General features: G+C 45.1%; 1 protein-coding gene across 1 annotated transcript in view; it reads left to right on the forward strand.

The window, feature by feature from the left end:
* mylkb (myosin light chain kinase b) overlaps positions 1–20640 on the forward strand; it is a gene marked incomplete at both ends in the record, with an annotated part of 118918 nt that overhangs the window by 69894 nt on the left and 28384 nt on the right. The window lies entirely within an intron of this gene.

A 20640-nucleotide genomic window follows, 5' to 3' on the forward strand; every position in this document is an offset into this window, starting at 1 on the left:
CCTTAAAGCATGCAGGGACCCCTTAAAGCATGCAGGGACCCCCTAAAGCATGCAGGGACCCCTTAAAGCATGCAGCGACCCCTTAAAGCATGCAGGGACCCCTTAAAGCATGCAGGGACCCCCTAAAGCATGCAGGGACCCCTTAAAGCATGCAGGGACCCCCTAAAGCATGCAGGGACCCCTTAAAGCATGCAGGGACCCCTTAAAGCATGCACTCGGTGCCACGCTCTGCTATTTTTCAATATAGTTAACTATATATAACTGCTATTTCAATAGTTAACATTCATGGGGGGCCCGCAGTGAATCCTTGTACCCAGGGCCCAGAATGTGGTGTGATGCCCCTGCCTCGAGACAGTGCTTCTACATTATAATTTATATTTATCATCTATAACAGCAGATCTGCTGTTTTCAGCGGGACAACACACTCCTAGCTCAGGGCTGTATTAACCATTGGGCCGGTGGGGCCGTTGTCAGGGGCCCTTGGCTCTCAGGGGCCCTTGGGGGAACTGGGCCGCGTGGTCATTGACAATTTACAAAAATGTAATGTATATTTTAATCAAAAATCAAATGTGTGGGCCCCTCCTCTGTTGTCTACAGGTGCTTTCTTGGCCCACAGATGATCATCATGGCTTAAAATCCGAGCTGGGTAGTGCGCGTCGGGAGGGAGGAGGGGTTATGGTGGGGGGTGGGGGCCCCCTAAAAAATTGTCGGCCAGGGGCCCTCGCGGGGGTTAATCCGTCCATGTCCTAGCTGCGTTTACTTCCTTGTTACGCAACACCGCTGCTGCTAGCATGGATTAACACTACACAGGGTCTTTTGTATTTGCGAGCGGACCACATTAAAATGTAAGAAAATCACAGCATATCATGCAAAAAAACGTCATTTCTCGGGGCAGTCAATGCGTTAAAATTAGCGGCCGTCCATACAACGCCGTATTTTAGTTATCCGGGGAGGCAGAGCCACGGTCACCCCTGGGTGTCCACATGCAAACGCATGAAAACGGAGGACTAGACCAATAGTTTCCAAAACTCCGGCTGCAGTGCATTTTTGTTATTTCTTTTACCATGTGGACAGCATAAACGGAGAAGTTCTTTGCCTGGTTGCGTCACCTTGTGCTTCTCCTTGCTACAATGAGAACATCCCGTGGTCTCTGTAGAATATCCATATTATGAGGAGCGATAAGGTGCTCATTATCAATAAAACATAACCAGCTCCATCCCTTATTCTTGCGAGTGGACCAGGCTACCTCTTGGTCAAATTATGGCCATGCAGGGACGTGCTGGCCATTGGGAAAAGCGGGACAACTCCCGAACGGCCGGTTCGTTCCCGGCCGGTCCAGGCCGGCCATTAGGAAAAAATTAAAAATACATTTTCAGCCTCCGTTCCATTTTGGGGGCTGGGCGGCCAACAAAGTAAATCGTCACTGTCGGGCAGAAACCTTTTTTCGCAAAGCAAAGCCCTGCTTCGCCATACAAGGCCGTCGCACAAAAGTAGTGAAAACAGCAGATCTACAAGCACACAACGCCTCGCACCGCGAGGCGTTGTGTGCTTGTAGATCGGCTGTTTTCACTAGTTTGAATCATTTTTAAAATGATACATACAAAACAAACGGTTTTGGACATACAAGGTTTCCACCCGACAACGACAAAATTTGACTCGTGTAATTGGCCCACTGACTTGTCACTGGCAAAAAACTGGCAAAAAGGCAAATCTTTGAGTAGCAGCAGCGCCATAGAGAGATCTCTCTCCATAGCGCGCAGTGAGGGCCTCTACAACTCTTTTTTCCCGGGCTGAATCAGGGGCCCAGCACGTCCCTGTGGCCATGAAAAGAGCACTGACAGGCTGACAGCACTTGCATTATAAGTCAGCGACTGTTAGAATTCAAATGAGGCTGATCTGTGAGAAGTCTGTTTTCATTTTCTGTATGATTTTATTCTCTCTTTGCGAGGCGTTGTGAGCATGTAGATCCGCTATTTGTGTCAAGCACAATAAAGCGGGGAGGCAGAGAATTCATTTCACTGCATTATAGCCATGCAGCCATTATTGTGCTGCATTTTCAAACTGTTAATAAAGGAATTGGGATGTGCGTGAATATTCAGGTCTCCCAACGGTTTGTAAACCACTATTCATTTTGAAAATAAAATACCACTTGGTTATTCTATTAAATATATTTTTAATTATTGAGATATTAACTTTATTAAACATTTACATTTTTCACCCATAATTTTACTGTCACGACTTAATAAAATACTGCTTTTAACAAGTAAAATAAGCAAACTGGGTTGATTGGGTCACATTGTTGCACAGTGGTCAGTGTGGTCTGGGTCACATTGTTACACAATGGTCAGTGTGGTTGGGTCACATTGTTGCACAGTGGTCAGTGTGGTTGGGTCACATTGTTACACAGTGGTCAGTGTGGTTGGGTCACATTGTTACACAGTGGTCAGTGTGGTTGGGTCACATTGTTGCACAGTGGTCAGTGTGGTTGGGTCACATTGTTACACAGTGGTCAGTGTGGTCTGGGTCACATTGTTACACAGTGGTCAGTGTGGTTGGGTCACATTGTTACACAGTGGTCAGTGTGGTCACATTGTTACACAGTGGTCAGTGTGGTTGGGTCACATTGTTACACAGTAGTCAGTGTGGTTGGGTCACATTGTTACACAGTGGTCAGTGTGGTTGGGTCACATTGTTACACAGTGGTCAGTGTGGTTGGGTCACATTGTTGCAAAGTGGTCAGTGTGGTTGGGTCACATTGTTACACAGTGGTCAGTGTGGTTGGGTCACATTGTTACACAGTGGTCAGTGTGGTTGGGTCACATTGTTACACAGTGGTCAGTGTGGTTGGGTCACATTGTTACACAGTGGTCAGTGTGGTCACATTGTTACACAGTGGTCAGTGTGGTTGGGTCACATTGTTACACAGTGGTCAGTGTGGTTGGGTCACATTGTTACACAGTGGTCAGTGTGGTTGGGTCACATTGTTACACAGTGGTCAGTGTGTTTGGGTCACATTGTTGCACAGTGGTCAGTGTGGTTGGGTCACATTGTTACACAGTGGTCAGTGTGGTTGGGTCACATTGTTACACAGTGGTCAGTGTGGTTGGGTCACATTGTTACACAGTAGTCAGTGTGGTTGGGTCACATTGTTACACAGTGGTCAGTGTGGTTGGGTCACATTGTTACACAGTGGTCAGTGTGGTTGGGTCACATTGTTACACAGTGGTCAGTGTGTTTGGGTCACATTGTTGCACAGTGGTCAGTGTGGTTGGGTCACATTGTTACACAGTGGTCAGTGTGGTTGGGTCACATTGTTACACAGTGGTCAGTGTGGTTGGGTCACATTGTTGCTCAGTGGTCAGTGTGGTTGGGTCACATTGTTACACAGTGGTCAGTGTGGTCAGTGTGGTCACATTGTTACACAGTGGTCAGTGTGGTTGGGTCACATTGTTACACAGTGGTCAGTGTGGTCTGGGTCACATTGTTACACAGTGGTCAGTGTGGTCTGGGTCACATTGTTACACAGTGGTCAGTGTGGTTGGGTCACATTGTTACACAGTGGTCAGTGTGGTCAGTGTGGTCACATTGTTACACAGTGGTCAGTGTGGTTGGGTCACATTGTTACACAGTGGTCAGTGTGGTTGGGTCACATTGTTGCAGAGTGGTCAGTGTGGTTGGGTCACATTGTTACACAGTGGTCAGTGTGGTTGGGTCACATTGTTACACAGTGGTCAGTGTGGTTGGGTCACATTGTTGCACAGTGGTCAGTGTGGTTGGGTCACATTGTTACACAGTGGTCAGTGTGGTCTGGGTCACATTGTTACACAGTGGTCAGTGTGGTTGGGTCACATTGTTGCACAGTGGTCAGTGTGGTTGGGTCAAATTGTTACACAGTGGTCAGTGTGGTTGGGTCACATTGTTACACAGTGGTCAGTGTGGTTGGGTCACATTGTTGCAAAGTGGTCAGTGTGGTTGGGTCACATTGTTACACAGTGGTCAGTGTGGTTGGGTCACATTGTTACACAGTGGTCAGTGTGGTTGGGTCACATTGTTACACAGTGGTCAGTGTGGTTGGGTCACATTGTTGCACAGTGGTCAGTGTGGTTGGGTCACATTGTTACACAGTGGTCAGTGTGGTTGGGTCACATTGTTAAACAGTGGTCAGTGTGGTTGGGTCACATTGTTACACATTGGTCAGTGTGGTTGGGTCACATTGTTGCACAGTGGTCAGTGTGGTTGGGTCACATTGTTACACAGTGGTCAGTGTGGTTGGGACACATTGTTACACAGTGGTCAGTGTGGTCTGGGTCACATTATTACACAGTGGTCAGTGTGGTTGGGTCACATTGTTACACAGTGGTCAGTGTGGTTGGGTCACATTGTTACACAGTGGTCAGTGTGGTCTGGGTCACATTGTTACACAGTGGTCAGTGTGGTCTGGGTCACATTGTTACACAGTGGTCAGTGTGGTTGGGTCACATTGTTACACAGTGGTCAGTGTGGTTGGGTCACATTGTTACACAGTGGTCAGTGTGGTTGGGTCACATTGTTACACAGTGGTCAGTGTGGTTGGGTCACATTGTTGCACAGTGGTCAGTGTGGTTGGGTCACATTGTTACACAGTGGTCAGTGTGGTCTGGGTCACATTGTTACACAGTGGTCAGTGTGGTTGGGTCACATTGTTACACAGTGGTCAGTGTGGTTGGGTCACATTGTTACACAGTGGTCAGTGTGGTTGGGTCACATTGTTGCACAGTGGTCAGTGTGGTTGGGTCACATTGTTACACAGTGGTCAGTGTGGTCTGGGTCACATTGTTACACAGTGGTCAGTGTGGTTGGGTCACATTGTTACACAGTGGTCAGTGTGGTCACATTGTTACACAGTGGTCAGTGTGGTTGGGTCACATTGTTACACAGTAGTCAGTGTGGTTGGGTCACATTGTTACACAGTGGTCAGTGTGGTTGGGTCACATTGTTACACAGTGGTCAGTGTGGTTGGGTCACATTGTTACACAGTGGTCAGTGTGTTTGGGTCACATTGTTGCACAGTGGTCAGTGTGGTTGGGTCACATTGTTACACAGTGGTCAGTGTGGTTGGGTCACATTGTTACACAGTGGTCAGTGTGGTTGGGTCACATTGTTGCTCAGTGGTCAGTGTGGTTGGGTCACATTGTTACACAGTGGTCAGTGTGGTCAGTGTGGTCACATTGTTACACAGTGGTCAGTGTGGTTGGGTCACATTGTTACACAGTGGTCAGTGTGGTCTGGGTCACATTGTTACACAGTGGTCAGTGTGGTCTGGGTCACATTGTTACACAGTGGTCAGTGTGGTTGGGTCACATTGTTACACAGTGGTCAGTGTGGTCAGTGTGGTCACATTGTTACACAGTGGTCAGTGTGGTTGGGTCACATTGTTACACAGTGGTCAGTGTGGTTGGGTCACATTGTTGCAGAGTGGTCAGTGTGGTTGGGTCACATTGTTACACAGTGGTCAGTGTGGTTGGGTCACATTGTTACACAGTGGTCAGTGTGGTTGGGTCACATTGTTGCACAGTGGTCAGTGTGGTTGGGTCACATTGTTACACAGTGGTCAGTGTGGTCTGGGTCACATTGTTACACAGTGGTCAGTGTGGTTGGGTCACATTGTTACACAGTGGTCAGTGTGGTTGGGTCACATTGTTGCACAGTGGTCAGTGTGGTTGGGTCACATTGTTACACAGTGGTCAGTGTGGTTGGGTCACATTGTTACACAGTGGTCAGTGTGGTTGGGTCACATTGTTGCAAAGTGGTCAGTGTGGTTGGGTCACATTGTTACACAGTGGTCAGTGTGGTTGGGTCACATTGTTACACAGTGGTCAGTGTGGTTGGGTCACATTGTTACACAGTGGTCAGTGTGGTTGGGTCACATTGTTGCACAGTGGTCAGTGTGGTTGGGTCACATTGTTACACAGTGGTCAGTGTGGTCACATTGTTACACAGTGGTCAGTGTGGTTGGGTCACATTGTTACACAGTAGTCAGTGTGGTTGGGTCACATTGTTACACAGTGGTCAGTGTGGTTGGGTCACATTGTTACACAGTGGTCAGTGTGGTTGGGTCACATTGTTACACAGTGGTCAGTGTGTTTGGGTCACATTGTTGCACAGTGGTCAGTGTGGTTGGGTCACATTGTTACACAGTGGTCAGTGTGGTTGGGTCACATTGTTACACAGTGGTCAGTGTGGTTGGGTCACATTGTTGCTCAGTGGTCAGTGTGGTTGGGTCACATTGTTACACAGTGGTCAGTGTGGTCAGTGTGGTCACATTGTTACACAGTGGTCAGTGTGGTTGGGTCACATTGTTACACAGTGGTCAGTGTGGTCTGGGTCACATTGTTACACAGTGGTCAGTGTGGTCTGGGTCACATTGTTACACAGTGGTCAGTGTGGTTGGGTCACATTGTTACACAGTGGTCAGTGTGGTCAGTGTGGTCACATTGTTACACAGTGGTCAGTGTGGTTGGGTCACATTGTTACACAGTGGTCAGTGTGGTTGGGTCACATTGTTGCAGAGTGGTCAGTGTGGTTGGGTCACATTGTTACACAGTGGTCAGTGTGGTTGGGTCACATTGTTACACAGTGGTCAGTGTGGTCGGGTCACATTGTTGCACAGTGGTCAGTGTGGTCTGGGTCACATTGTTACACAGTGGTCAGTGTGGTTGGGTCACATTGTTACACAGTGGTCAGTGTGGTTGGGTCACATTGTTGCACAGTGGTCAGTGTGGTTGGGTCACATTGTTACACAGTGGTCAGTGTGGTTGGGTCACATTGTTACACAGTGGTCAGTGTGGTTGGGTCACATTGTTGCAAAGTGGTCAGTGTGGTTGGGTCACATTGTTACACAGTGGTCAGTGTGGTTGGGTCACATTGTTACACAGTGGTCAGTGTGGTTGGGTCACATTGTTACACAGTGGTCAGTGTGGTTGGGTCACATTGTTGCACAGTGGTCAGTGTGGTTGGGTCACATTGTTACACAGTGGTCAGTGTGGTTGGGTCACATTGTTAAACAGTGGTCAGTGTGGTTGGGTCACATTGTTACACATTGGTCAGTGTGGTTGGGTCACATTGTTGCACAGTGGTCAGTGTGGTTGGGTCACATTGTTACACAGTGGTCAGTGTGGTTGGGACACATTGTTACACAGTGGTCAGTGTGGTCTGGGTCACATTGTTACACAGTGGTCAGTGTGGTTGGGTCACATTGTTACACAGTGGTCAGTGTGGTTGGGTCACATTGTTACACAGTGGTCAGTGTGGTCTGGGTCACATTGTTACACAGTGGTCAGTGTGGTCTGGGTCACATTGTTACACAGTGGTCAGTGTGGTTGGGTCACATTGTTACACAGTGGTCAGTGTGGTTGGGTCACATTGTTACACAGTGGTCAGTGTGGTTGGGTCACATTGTTACACAGTGGTCAGTGTGGTCTGGGTCACATTGTTACACAGTGGTCAGTGTGGTTGGGTCACATTGTTACACAGTGGTCAGTGTGGTCTGGGTCACATTGTTACACAGTGGTCAGTGTGGTCAGTGTGGTCACATTGTTACACAGTGGTCAGTGTGGTTGGGTCACATTGTTACACAGTGGTCAGTGTGGTTGGGTCACATTGTTGCACAGTGGTCAGTGTGGTTGGGTCACATTGTTACACAGTGGTCAGTGTGGTCTGGGTCACATTGTTACACAGTGGTCAGTGTGGTTGGGTCACATTGTTACACAGTGGTCAGTGTGGTCTGGGTCACATTGTTACACAGTGGTCAGTGTGGTTGGGTCACATTGTTACACAGTGGTCAGTGTGGTTGGGTCACATTGTTACACACTGGTCAGTGTGGTTGGGTCACATTGTTACACAGTGGTCAGTGTGGTTGGGTCACATTGTTACACAGTGGTCAGTGTGGTTGGGTCACATTGTTGCACAGTGGTCAGTGTGGTTGGGTCACATTGTTACACAGTGGTCAGTGTGGTTGGGTCACATTGTTACACAGTGGTCAGTGTGGTTGGGTCACATTGTTGCTCAGTGGTCAGTGTGGTTGGGTCACATTGTTACACAGTGGTCAGTGTGGTCTGGGTCACATTGTTACACAGTGGTCAGTGTGGTCTGGGTCACATTGTTACACAGTGGTCAGTGTGGTTGGGTCACATTGTTACACAGTGGTCAGTGGGGTCAGTGTGGTCAAATTGTTACACAGTGGTCAGTGTGGTTGGGTCACATTGTTACACAGTGGTCAGTGTGGTTGGGTCACATTGTTGCAGAGTGATCAGTGTGGTTGGGTCACATTGTTACACAGTGGTCAGTGTGGTTGGGTCACATTGTTACACAGTGGTCAGTGTGGTTGGGTCACATTGTTGCACAGTGGTCAGTGTGGTTGGGTCACATTGTTACACAGTGGTCAGTGTGGTCTGGGTCACATTGTTACACAGTGGTCAGTGTGGTTGGGTCACATTGTTGCACAGTGGTCAGTGTGGTTGGGTCACATTGTTACACAGTGGTCAGTGTGGTTGGGTCACATTGTTACACAGTGGTCAGTGTGGTTGGGTCACATTGTTGCACAGTGGTCAGTGTGGTTGGGTCACATTGTTACACAGTGGTCAGTGTGGTTGGGTCACATTGTTACACAGTGGTCAGTGTGGTTGGGTCACATTGTTACACAGTGGTCAGTGTGGTTGGGTCACATTGTTGCACAGTGGTCAGTGTGGTTGGGTCACATTGTTGCACAGTGGTCAGTGTGGTTGGGTCACATTGTTACACAGTGGTCAGTGTGGTTGGGTCACATTGTTACACAGTGGTCAGTGTGGTCTGGGTCACATTGTTACACAGTGGTCAGTGTGGTCTGGGTCACATTGTTACACAGTGGTCAGTGTGGTTGGGTCACATTGTTACACAGTGGTCAGTGTGGTTGGGTCACATTGTTACACAGTGGTCAGTGTGGTTGGGTCACATTGTTACACAGTGGTCAGTGTGGTTGGGTCACATTGTTAGACAGTGGTCAGTGTGGTCTGGGTCACATTGTTACACAGTGGTCAGTGTGGTTGGGTCACATTATTACACAGTGGTCAGTGTGGTTGGGTCACATTGTTACACAGTGGTCAGTGTGGTCTGGGTCACATTGTTACACAGTGGTCAGTGTGGTCAGTGTGGTCACATTGTTACACAGTGGTCAGTGTGGTTGGGTCACATTGTTACACAGTGGTCAGTGTGGTTGGGTCACATTGTTGCACAGTGGTCAGTGTGGTTGGGTCACATTGTTACACAGTGGTCAGTGTGGTCTGGGTCACATTGTTACACAGTGGTCAGTGTGGTTGGGTCACATTGTTACACAGTGGTCAGTGTGGTTGGGTCACATTGTTACACAGTGGTCAGTGTGGTTGGGTCACATTGTTACACAGTGGTCAGTGTGGTTGGGTCACATTGTTGCACAGTGGTCAGTGTGGTTGGGTCACATTGTTACACAGTGGTCAGTGTGATTGGGTCACATTGTTACACAGTGGTCAGTGTGGTCTGGGTCACATTGTTACACAGTGGTCAGTGTGGTCTGGGTCACATTGTTACACAGTGGTCAGTGTGGTTGGGTCACATTGTTACACAGTGGTCAGTGTGGTTGGGTCACATTGTTACACAGTGGTCAGTGTGGTTGGGTCACATTGTTGCACAGTGGTCAGTGTGGTCTGGGTCACATTGTTACACAGTGGTCAGTGTGGTTGGGTCACATTGTTACACAGTGGTCAGTGTGGTTGGGTCAGATTGTTACACAGTGGTCAGTGTGGTTGGGTCACATTGTTACACAGTGGTCAGTGTGGTTGGGTCACATTGTTACACAGTGGTCAGTGTGGTCTGGGTCACATTGTTACACAGTGGTCAGTGTGGTTGGGTCACATTGTTACACAGTGGTCAGTGTGGTTGGGTCACATTGTTACACAGTGGTCAGTGTGGTTGGGTCACAGTGTTACACAGTGGTCAGTGTGGTTGGGTCACATTGTTGCACAGTGGTCAGTGTGGTCTGGGTCACATTGTTACACAGTGGTCAGTGTGGTTGGGTCACATTGTTACACAGTGGTCAGTGTGGTTGGGTCACATTGTTGCACAGTGGTCAGTGTGGTTGGGTCACATTGTTACACAGTGGTCAGTGTGGTTGGGTCACATTGTTGCACAGTGGTCAGTGTGGTCTGGGTCACATTGTTACACAGTGGTCAGTGTGGTTGGGTCACAATGTTACACAGTGGTCAGTGTGGTTTGGGTCACATTGTTACACAGTGGTCAGTGTGGTTGGGTCACATTGTTACACAGTGGTCAGTGTGGTTGGGTCACATTGTTACACAGTGGTCAGTGTGGTTGGGTCACATTGTTACACAGTGGTCAGTGTGGTCTGGGTCACATTGTTACACAGTGGTCAGTGTGGTCTGGGTCACATTGTTACACAGTGGTCAGTGTGGTCTGGGTCACATTGTTACACAGTGGTCAGTGTGGTCACATTGTTACACAGTGGTCAGTGTGGTCTGGGTCACATTGTTACACAGTGTGGTTGGGTCACATTGTTACACAGTGGTCAGTGTGGTCACATTGTTACACAGTGGTCAGTGTGGTTGGGTCACATTGTTGCACAGTGGTCAGTGTGGTTGGGTCACATTGTTGCACAGTGGTCAGTGTGGTTGGGTCACATTGTTACACAGTGGTCAGTGTGGTCACATTGTTACACAGTGGTCAGTGTGGTTGGGTCACATTGTTACACAGTGGTCAGTGTGGTCTGGGTCACATTGTTACACAGTGGTCAGTGTGGTCTGGGTCACATTGTTACACAGTGGTCAGTGTGGTCTGGGTCACATTGTTACACAGTGGTCAGTGTGGTTGGGTCACATTGTTACACAGTGGTCAGTGTGGTCACATTGTTACACAGTGGTCAGTGTGGTTGGGTCACATTGTTACACAGTGGTTGTTACACAGTGGTCAGTGTGGTTGGGTCACATTGTTACACAGTGGTCAGTGTGGTTGGGTCACATTGTTACACAGTGGTCAGTGATGTCTGGGTCACATTGTTGCTCAGTGGTCAGTGTGGTTGGGTCACATTGTTACACAGTGGTCAGTGTGGTTGGGTCACATTGTTACACAGTGGTCAGTGTGGTTGGGTCACATTGTTGCACAGTGGTCAGTGTGGTCTGGGTCACATTTTTACACAGTGGTCAGTGTGGTTGGGTCACATTGTTACACAGTGGTCAGTGTGGTTGGGTCACATTGTTGCACAGTGGTCAGTGTGGTTCGGTCACATTGTTACACAGTGGTCAGTGTGGTTGGGTCACATTGTTACACAGTGGTCAGTGTGGTTGGGTCACATTGTTGCACAGTGGTCAGTGTTGTTGGGTCATTGTTACACAGTGGTCAGTGTGGTTGGGTCACATTGTTACACAGTGGTCAGTGTGGTCTGGGTCACATTGTTACACAGTGGTCAGTGTGGTCTGGGTCACATTGTTACACAGTGGTCAGTGTGGTTGGGTCACATTGTTACACAGTGGTCAGTGTGGTCACATTGTTGCACAGTGGTCAGTGTGGTCTGGGTCACATTGTTGCACAGTGGTCAGTGTGGTTGGGTCACATTGTTGCACAGTGGTCAGTGTGGTTGGGTCACATTGTTACACAGTGGTCAGTGTGGTTGGGTCACATTGTTACACAGTGGTCAGTGTGGTTGGGTCACATTGTTGCACAGTGGTCAGTGTGGTCTGGGTCACATTGTTGCACAGTGGTCAGTGTGGTCTGGGTCACATTGTTGCACAGTGGTCAGTGTGGTCACACTCGCAGCTAAGTTGTAGGCTACACATTTTTATTCACTCTTACCTCGTTAGTCGTTACGGCCCGCTGCCTTCCTCAGCTCATTTGAAGAATTACAATCCATTTTGAGGTGAGAGCATGGATGGAGCAGCTTAATAATATAAATGATGTTTTGATGAGAGCGTTAGAGCATCATGGTCAGAGGACAGTCTTACAGGTGCACGGGACAAGGTTATAATAGTTTTAGATTTTTCCATTAGTTTTTATTTTTATTAGTTTTGAGGTTTTGTTTGTTTTCAATTACAGTTTAAAGTGGAGTTGCTAGTTTCGTTTCGTTTTTATTTTTTGAAAATGCTTAGTTTTAGTTTAGTTTTTATTAGTTTTAGTGTTAGTTTTATTCTTTTACGTAATATGGGCTATTTGTGACTAGGTCTGGTACTTTGTTCCTTATGTCTGCATTGGTAATTTTTCTTTTTTGTACAGATTATCCAAGTACAGAATCTAAGCTTTCATATGATGTATCGTATGCATTTGTTGGAATTGGAGCATATTTGAAGAAGTTATGGACATTTTAAACTTGTTGCACCATAAACCCCAAAGTGCTTAAAAAGCCATTTGAATGCCAGGAACATTTTTACACCTCTAGGTCGCCAGAAGTGGGTGTGACAATGGGAGGGACAATAGGTACTTACCTACACCCCTAAATCACTCCCCCAAGTCAAACCACACCCACAGTGGTAGCTGTCAACTTCAAATTTACTTTTATTTACTACAATTATTTAAAACTACTATTTAGTAGTAGACCTGTGGTAATATATTGTGCTATAGTGCTTGCAGCCATGTCAGAAATAGTGGCCAGTGGTCTTTTCTACCTCCTCCCCTCCTTATATGCTCATCCTGTCATTTTCTTCTTTTTGTAGTTTTTATTTTTCACTAAAATAGTGTGTTACAAAATTACCTACATTTTATAATTAAGTAAAAGTATCAATACTGCAATGTAGAATCACTCTGTTACAAGTAAAAGTCCAGAATTAAAAATGTACTTGAGTAAAAGTACAAAAGTATTGGTATCCAAATGTACTTAAAGTACCAAAAGTAAAAGTACAAAATGTTTGAAAATAGCAGATCTACAAGCTCACAACGCGTCGCACCGCAATGCGTTGTGAGCTTGTAGATCGGCTATTTTCAAATAGCCTTGGTATAACATAGGGCTAAAGTGGTTTATGTATGTTTTAAACTTTAGTATCCTTTAAAATTGCCCTGAAAAACCACTTACAGGCAGCAGCCGTTCGCAACTGGTAAAAAACCTAGCCCAACCCTACCCTCCCTGCCCCTTCCTTGTATATACTTGTATACTTGTATATTCCTTGTATATACTTACTGTTTGTTTAGATTTACTGTATATTCCTTGTATATACTTACTGTTTGTTTAGATTTACTGTTTTATTTTCTTTTTTTCCCCCCTTTTCTTTACATATCTACTGCATAGTATTGTGTTCTATTTGTCTGTCATTCAATGTTATATGAGATACTTAAATGGTTTCCTGTTGAAATAAGCTTAAGCTCTGTACAGACCGGCGAATTAGCGAAAGCGACGTGAATAAGCGAACCAAAAAGGCGAAGAATTCGCAATTCGCCTTTTTCCATACACACCAAAAAGCGACGCGAATATGCGTATGATATTCGCTTAATTCGCCTAAAACGAGGGGGTGATTATCTGCCTCTGGCGCAGGAGAAAGGAGACGAGAAGAGAGGAGAGAGTAGAACGGAGACAGGGTCCAGGGAAACAAATAGTACACACGCTCCCTATTTGCGAGACAGTGCGCTCTTCATATTATATCGCATCATCTCTCTGAGTCTGCATGCAGTGCATTTGGCCAGAGAGAGAGAGAGAGGGGAAGGGGAGCAGAGCGTTCACCGTTCCTCCTCCGCCCGTGTCCCTGCATACTGGCAGATCCCCGCAACAGCTCGTGGAAAGTAACTAAAAGTACATTTACTTGAGTAGCCTGTACCAATTTCCAGTACTTTACTTCTACTACTACACTTCGGATCCATTTGTATTTAATACCCAGCGATTTATTTTAAAACATTAGTCTTTTTGCAGTTATAAATTAGCCTAAAACATACCATGCTTTTACCAGTAATACATTCGAGTACTTTTTCGAAGCAGCCACGCTGCCACACAGAGAGAGACACGGAAAAGGAGAAAAACTCCGTTCCCCTCGGCCTCAATGTAACGTGAAGGTCCCTCCACCATTCTCTCTCTCTCTCTTGAAATAGGGTAGAGTGAGCTTACTTTGATACAGAGAGAGAGAGGAATTCGCCTTTGAACGTTCGCTAAATTCGACACAAGGGCGAATAAAAAACAGACGCCTTTTCGCTTTTTTTATATTCGCGTTTGGTGTGGATGCTTCCATTGACTTTATAAGGTTTTAAACAAAAGGCGAATTATACGCTAATTCGCTATTCGCCAATTCGCCGGCGGTGTGTACGAAGCTTAAGTCTTTTCATGGATCTCCTTTTAGTAGACCTTGTACCAGTGAACTGTACCGTCATGAATCTGTACATTTTCCTATGCAAACTTCTAATAAAGCCTTCAATCAATCAAAAAAAAAGTTGCTTTGTAGATTAGCATTATTGGGCTAAATGTAAAGACGCTACGCTGCGCCAACCGTGAATTCAACACAATCTGCTGTTGAGCAGTTTAACCAATTTGCTACGTACGTCTACACAAACGGTCAGATTACAAAGATAAATTGCTTTAGTGAAGGCTCACGGATGTCACCATAGGATACGCTCCAGCAGAATGTCCCGTAATGATCGTATTATTTAACGAGGAGCATTTTAATCCGATCGGTCGTCGTTTCCTTATAAAGGTATTAATGTATCTAAGTGCAGTACACCTCGCAACCGATGGGGTCGCATGGCTGAAAAACAACAGAAAATGGCGTCTGATCGGATTAAAATGCTGTTTATTAAACAATACGAAAGATACGGGTAATTCTGCTTGAGCGTACCATACTGTGACATCTGTGAGACTTCAGTAAGCACTTTATCTTTGAAATATGAAAGTTTTTGTAGACGTACGTTGCAAATAGGTTTAACTGCTCAACACGAGGTTGAAGTGAATTTATTACGTGCGCTGTGCTTTATATAACATCGTCGAGTGTTTGTGTAACTTCAGTCAGATTGAAGGATCATCTGACTATGATAATGAACCACAATCTACAGGCTACGCTTAACCGCCTCGCGTTGTGAGCTTGTAGAAGAGAAAAAATAGAGTTTGGTCGCGTTTTATACAACAGATGCCTACGTTAGCCTGCAGCTAGCGCTAGCTAACGTTAGCGTTAGCCGTTAGCCACTGCTAACTGCGTGAAGCTAACGCTATAGCGTATCTCGCATCTCGGCCACTAGTCTGTAGTATAACAAAGCCCCGCCGTTCTCGAACGCTTCTTGCCTTTTGTGAACATTATATCCAAAAAGTAAAGGTCCTATGCCGGTCTCTCATCTGTTTACTTCATTAGCGTGGAAGAAAATCGAAGCAGCTTGTTGAAATAAAGTTTATATCGCTCATTTTTGTCAGCCGGTCCTTTGTTTTTAGACATGCTGTCTCCCCTGGTCACGTGGTATAGACACAACGAATAATAGAGGGGAAAATAATGCAACGGCTGACAAAATGAGCGATATAAACTCTTTATTTCAACACGCTGATTGGATTTTCTTCCACGCTTGAAAAGTAAACAGTTGAGAGAAGTGTATAGGACCTTTACTTTTTGGACAGAATGTTCACAAAAGGTAAGAAGCGTTCGTGAGCAGTGGGGCTTTATTTTTTACCACAGACGAGAGGCTGAGATGTGAGATACGCTCAGCGCCGGCGCCCCCTATAGGCAGACTACGCAGTCTGCGTAGGGCCCCCGACCAAAGAGGGCCCCCACCCCCACCCCCCACAGCCCACTCAGCCCCCTCCTCTGCAGAAAAGAACGTACCGAACTGACTTTCACACCAGCGCTACTGCCATCTTAGCCTGAATGAGACATCTCTGATTAACCTCGCATAGCCAGACTTACTCATGTCCCTGATTGGCTGTCCCGCCTCTATGCCATTGTCCCATTGGCCAAAAAGGAAAAGGAGCCCACATTTCTTGACTCTCTGGAACTCTTTGGGAGTTTCCGCCCCGCCCCCTTTCAGTGTTTGTTTACTTTCGGTTTGACAATGCACGTTTATCTTTCTGGATATGAGAAAAAGAAAAAGCGTCAAAAGGAACTGCAGCAACAGCAAACAGGTAAATAAACATTCTTGCACTGTCAGTTGTAACTTGTGTTGTGCGATGGAGCCACGTTCCTGCTTTAGTGGCGATATGCAAGGGCTAGCAAGGGTGTTAGCCTGCTGCCTTGCGTGTCACGACTGGACACTTGTACTGCTGCTGTTATGTAATCTCTCCTCCCTCGCTGTCTGTCGCTGACAGTGCGCTGACAGTGACAGTGCGCTCGCCTCTTTCTCTGTGACCATTGTCTGTGATTTGTTTCTGCTTTTGGTTGGTTTTTGGTTCTGTTTGTTTGTTGTTGTTAACTAGCTGCTGTGGGTTCTTGACTTGTTGTGAGGTGTGTGCAGTGGTATAAAGTAACTAAGTACATTTACTTAAGTACTGTAGGCTACTTAAGTACAACTTGAGTTATTTGTTGCTGCTTTTACTTCTACTCCACTACATCTCAGATCTAAATATTGTACTTTTACTCAACCTCAAATTCATTTGAAAACCTTAGTAACTTTACTATTCATTATGATGATATTTTTATCATTATGATATTATAAATCATACATAAACCCCTTTAGCCCTATTTATGTTTTGGGGGGGCAGAGGATTTAGTGCTATATGTAAATTTACAAATTATATAGCCTACTATAATATGTTTCAGATATAATATGTTTCCTTGGCATAGCCTACATCTATGCTCATTTTGGGATATTTGTCCAGTCCTTTGTTATGTTAGGCTACTTGATGCTTGCATGACAATTCTGCAATTTGGCATATTTATATTAAAAAAAAAACAGAATCAAACCCATTATAAAATTGATTAAAAAACAATAAAAATAAAAAAACAATAAAATTTTTCCGCGAATCACGCTTAGGGCCCCCGTGGGACCAAAAACGGATACGCTGTATAGCGTTAGCTTCCCACTAGCTCCGGCTGTTCCATTGCAAGAAGACATCATCGCTGTCTTTCTTTGTGTGCCCGAGAGCGACTCAGAGAGTCAGATCACAACGTATAAATCAAAAAATAAATCCTTCCAGAATACTGTCTTCTGCAAATCAATAACATTAGCGAGATGAAGTTAGTCACTGAGAGAACCAGATGCACCACTGTATGGGCGGTGCTCAGAGCGTGAACACGAGTGAAACCTGATGAACAATGGATTCCGTCGGCCAATCGAAACGCTATGCAAATAAGAGCTGACTTCTCCGCCTCCAGAAACGGTCTGTAATCTCTTCCAAAGTAAGGCAACTTTACTACACCAGTGTTAACATTTGGCAACCTTAACAAAGATATCTTATGGAATGAAAACCCTCTAATATATTCAAACTGTGTTTATATCAAAAAAACGAAAAACAAAGAAAAAACTAAATCACTCTTGTTTTCGCGTTTTCTGACTTTTAAAATTGCCGACATTTGGACGGTTTCACCAGCCTCGGACACATTTGTCAGGGGTGAGATTAAAAAAGCTCCGGAAAAAGTATTGTCTAATAAAGAAAATCAACAAAACATCATATTGTTGAGAGTGGCAGGAATGTTGAGACGTACAACTTCTCTCTTTGACCTCACCAACTGGTGTTTTTTATTTTTTATTTCCACGAAAGACAAAAGACGAAAACTAAGGAGATTTTCTCTATAATTTTAGTTTATTTCAGTTAGTTTTGTAAACACACAATACCGTTTCAGTTAGTTTTCGTTTTTTTAAAAAGCTTAGTTTTTATTTTTATTTTTATTTCAGTAACTAAAATGTTTTTCCATTCTAGTTTTCGTTTTTTAGTTAGTTTTCGTTTACTATGATAATGGCAGGGGAGTTAATTGATCTGACCTGGATGTATTTGCCCAGTTTGCAGCATGATGTCATTGATTATTTGAGCATTCATTTTAAAAGGCTTTTATACTTTTTTTTTTTCAAATTAGCTTTGCCCTAACAGATCGAAATGTGCTCAGTTTTGGCTATTTTTGTACATCAGTGAAAATAACCACTAGGAACTATAAAGCAATCAATCAATGTGTGCTGGCGTGCATTGATGAGGAGAATCAACGGACTGAGAGATGTTTAACGTGTGCTGCGTGGACGGTGGATCGAGGCAGAGGCACGCAGGCATGGGCTTAATAATCACCAGTAAGACTCCCTAATCGGGAGATAAGCGACCGTTGGTCGCTTATCTCCTGTCACACTGCTGACATCAGTATGACATCACACCGTACACAAATGACCCTTATATAAGACCGGCATTATCTACCGACAGATTAGTAACAAGATGTCAAAACCATTCAAAATCATTGAAGGTAACCAACTGTTTACCATAGCAACCATGTTTTTTTACCTTAGCAACCAACTGTTTACCCTAGCAACCAACTGTTTACCACAGCAACCATGTTTTTTTTACCCTAGCAACCAACTGTTTACCCTAGCAACCAATTGTTTACCATAGCAACCATGTTTTCTTACCCTAGCAACCAACTGTTTACCCTAGCAACCAACTGTTTACCATAGCAACCATGTTTTTTACAGGGCCTGGGATTGATGACATCAGAAATCTCCATATATGGGCATGAAAGGGATTTTGTTTCTGGAAATATGTCTGTGGGGTGCCACATTTGGAATAAAACACTTACATCACACATCTGGATATCCATACAGCCCATCTAGTTTGCCTGTGTCCATTTATGCCCATATATCTGATGACATTGGGCCAATGATCTCCATATATGGGCATAAAACTTATGTTAATTAGTAAAGCCTGGGGATCTCCATATATGGGCATGAGGGGTACCCTAAAAGGGCATCATCTGGGAATAGCATATATAGTTATCCTAGAAAGTGAAAATCTTACATCAAAGGCCATAACTACCTACCTACCACCATACTGCATTCCTCATTAAACTACCTACCAGTAAGATGCCTAAGGGAGAAAAGCAAAGGGCGAGGTTGCACCATTTCTTGGTCTTCTGGCCAGTGATGTATATCGGACCATTTAACCATATATGGAGACATCTGGTACCCATAGATATTCACAGATATGGGCTTAATATTGATGACATAAGGGATCTCCATATATGGGTGTAAAAGGGATTTGGTTCCCCTGGCATCACAGGGATCTCCATATATGGGCATAAAATGGATTTGGTTACCCTGGCAACACGGGGATCTCCATATCTCCATATATGGGCATAAAAGGGATTTGGTTCCCCTGGCATCACAGGGATCTCCATATATGGGCATAAAAGGGATTTGGTTCCCCTGACATTACAGTGATGTCAGTGGCTGGTTCTACAGAGGGGATCTCCATTTATGGGCATAAAAGGGAATGTATGTATGATGATGTCAGATATCATAGACGTCATAGGACTTTCACATAACGAATAACTGAGTAACTGAGTAAGCATGTAAACCCGTAAAATCTATATTTGGGCATGGCTGATTTATGACCTCATCATGATGACACGAGCAAACACAGCTGAATTGTATAAATGATCAGTGCAGAAACCAACAGAAGTATTTGACCAAGACTCTTGATCTTCAAGAACCCTGAGAACCTGTATTGTTTGGTATTTTACCATTTTTGGTGACATATGGAGTTATATGTTGTTTGTGTCCAAATATGGGGCTTGTGAGGTCAGACTTAGTGAGATGTCATACTGATGTCAGCAGTGTGATGTCATACTGATGCGGAGATATGAGCAGGGCAAAGGTATGACGTGTGACGTGTGACCGACCGACCGACCGACCGACGGACGGCCGGTGGAGGTTTTGATACTAAACTGCGACCTTACGGTCGCAATTAAATGGTCGGGTCTCTCAGAACCTCGGAAAAATAAAAGGATTTCGGCACAAATCACAAATGTCATGGGTTACAGATCTACTGTAGCATAGCCTATGGCTACAGGTCTACTGTAGCATAGCCTATGGTTACAGGTCTACTGTAGCATAGCCTATGGCTTTTTATTGTGTGGGCAGAGCTAGTATAGGCTATTGACACAGCTTTTTATTGCCTGGCTTGAATTAAAACAATATTTGACCGACATGAGTAGCCTATGGGGCTGTTAAGTATGACATCATTGTAGCCTCATGTAGGCAGAGGAGAATTTCTGCCCCCAGTTTCCGTGAATCTTTTTACTATTTTTACTATTTACACATTTTTCTTCTCTTTGTTGTTGAAAGGAAAGTGTTAGAATTATACTTTAGTCGTTATTTTTGTCTCGGATCTGTTGAAATAGCGAGGGACAGAAAACGCAAAATGATGTCACGGCTTAAAAGCCCCATACATTTTACTGATGATTTGGAATGATAGGCTTGAGTTGAATGGAATGGAGAGGGACGGCAGCATAGCCCACAATGGAAGCACCACCAAACTATAGGCTACTTGTTAACTGCTTTGATTCCTCTCCCCTCTCCTGCTCTAGAAATAGTTCGCGAATTTATTAAATTAATGTTTAAATAGCCATCGTGCATGTTAAAGTGTGAAGATTGTGAAACTTGGAAGATGCATAGCCTGCACTGCAATGATTGCAGCGCAGCTATATGAGAGCAGGGGGCGCGGCCACCCGCTTCGGTGACACGCAGACAGGGATTTATAGCGGTTTGCGTGTTCATGTG

This window comes from Nannobrachium achirus (assembly GCF_963921795.1).
Source record: "Nannobrachium achirus genome assembly, chromosome: 22".
Classification (NCBI taxonomy): domain Eukaryota; kingdom Metazoa; phylum Chordata; class Actinopteri; order Myctophiformes; family Myctophidae; genus Nannobrachium; species Nannobrachium achirus.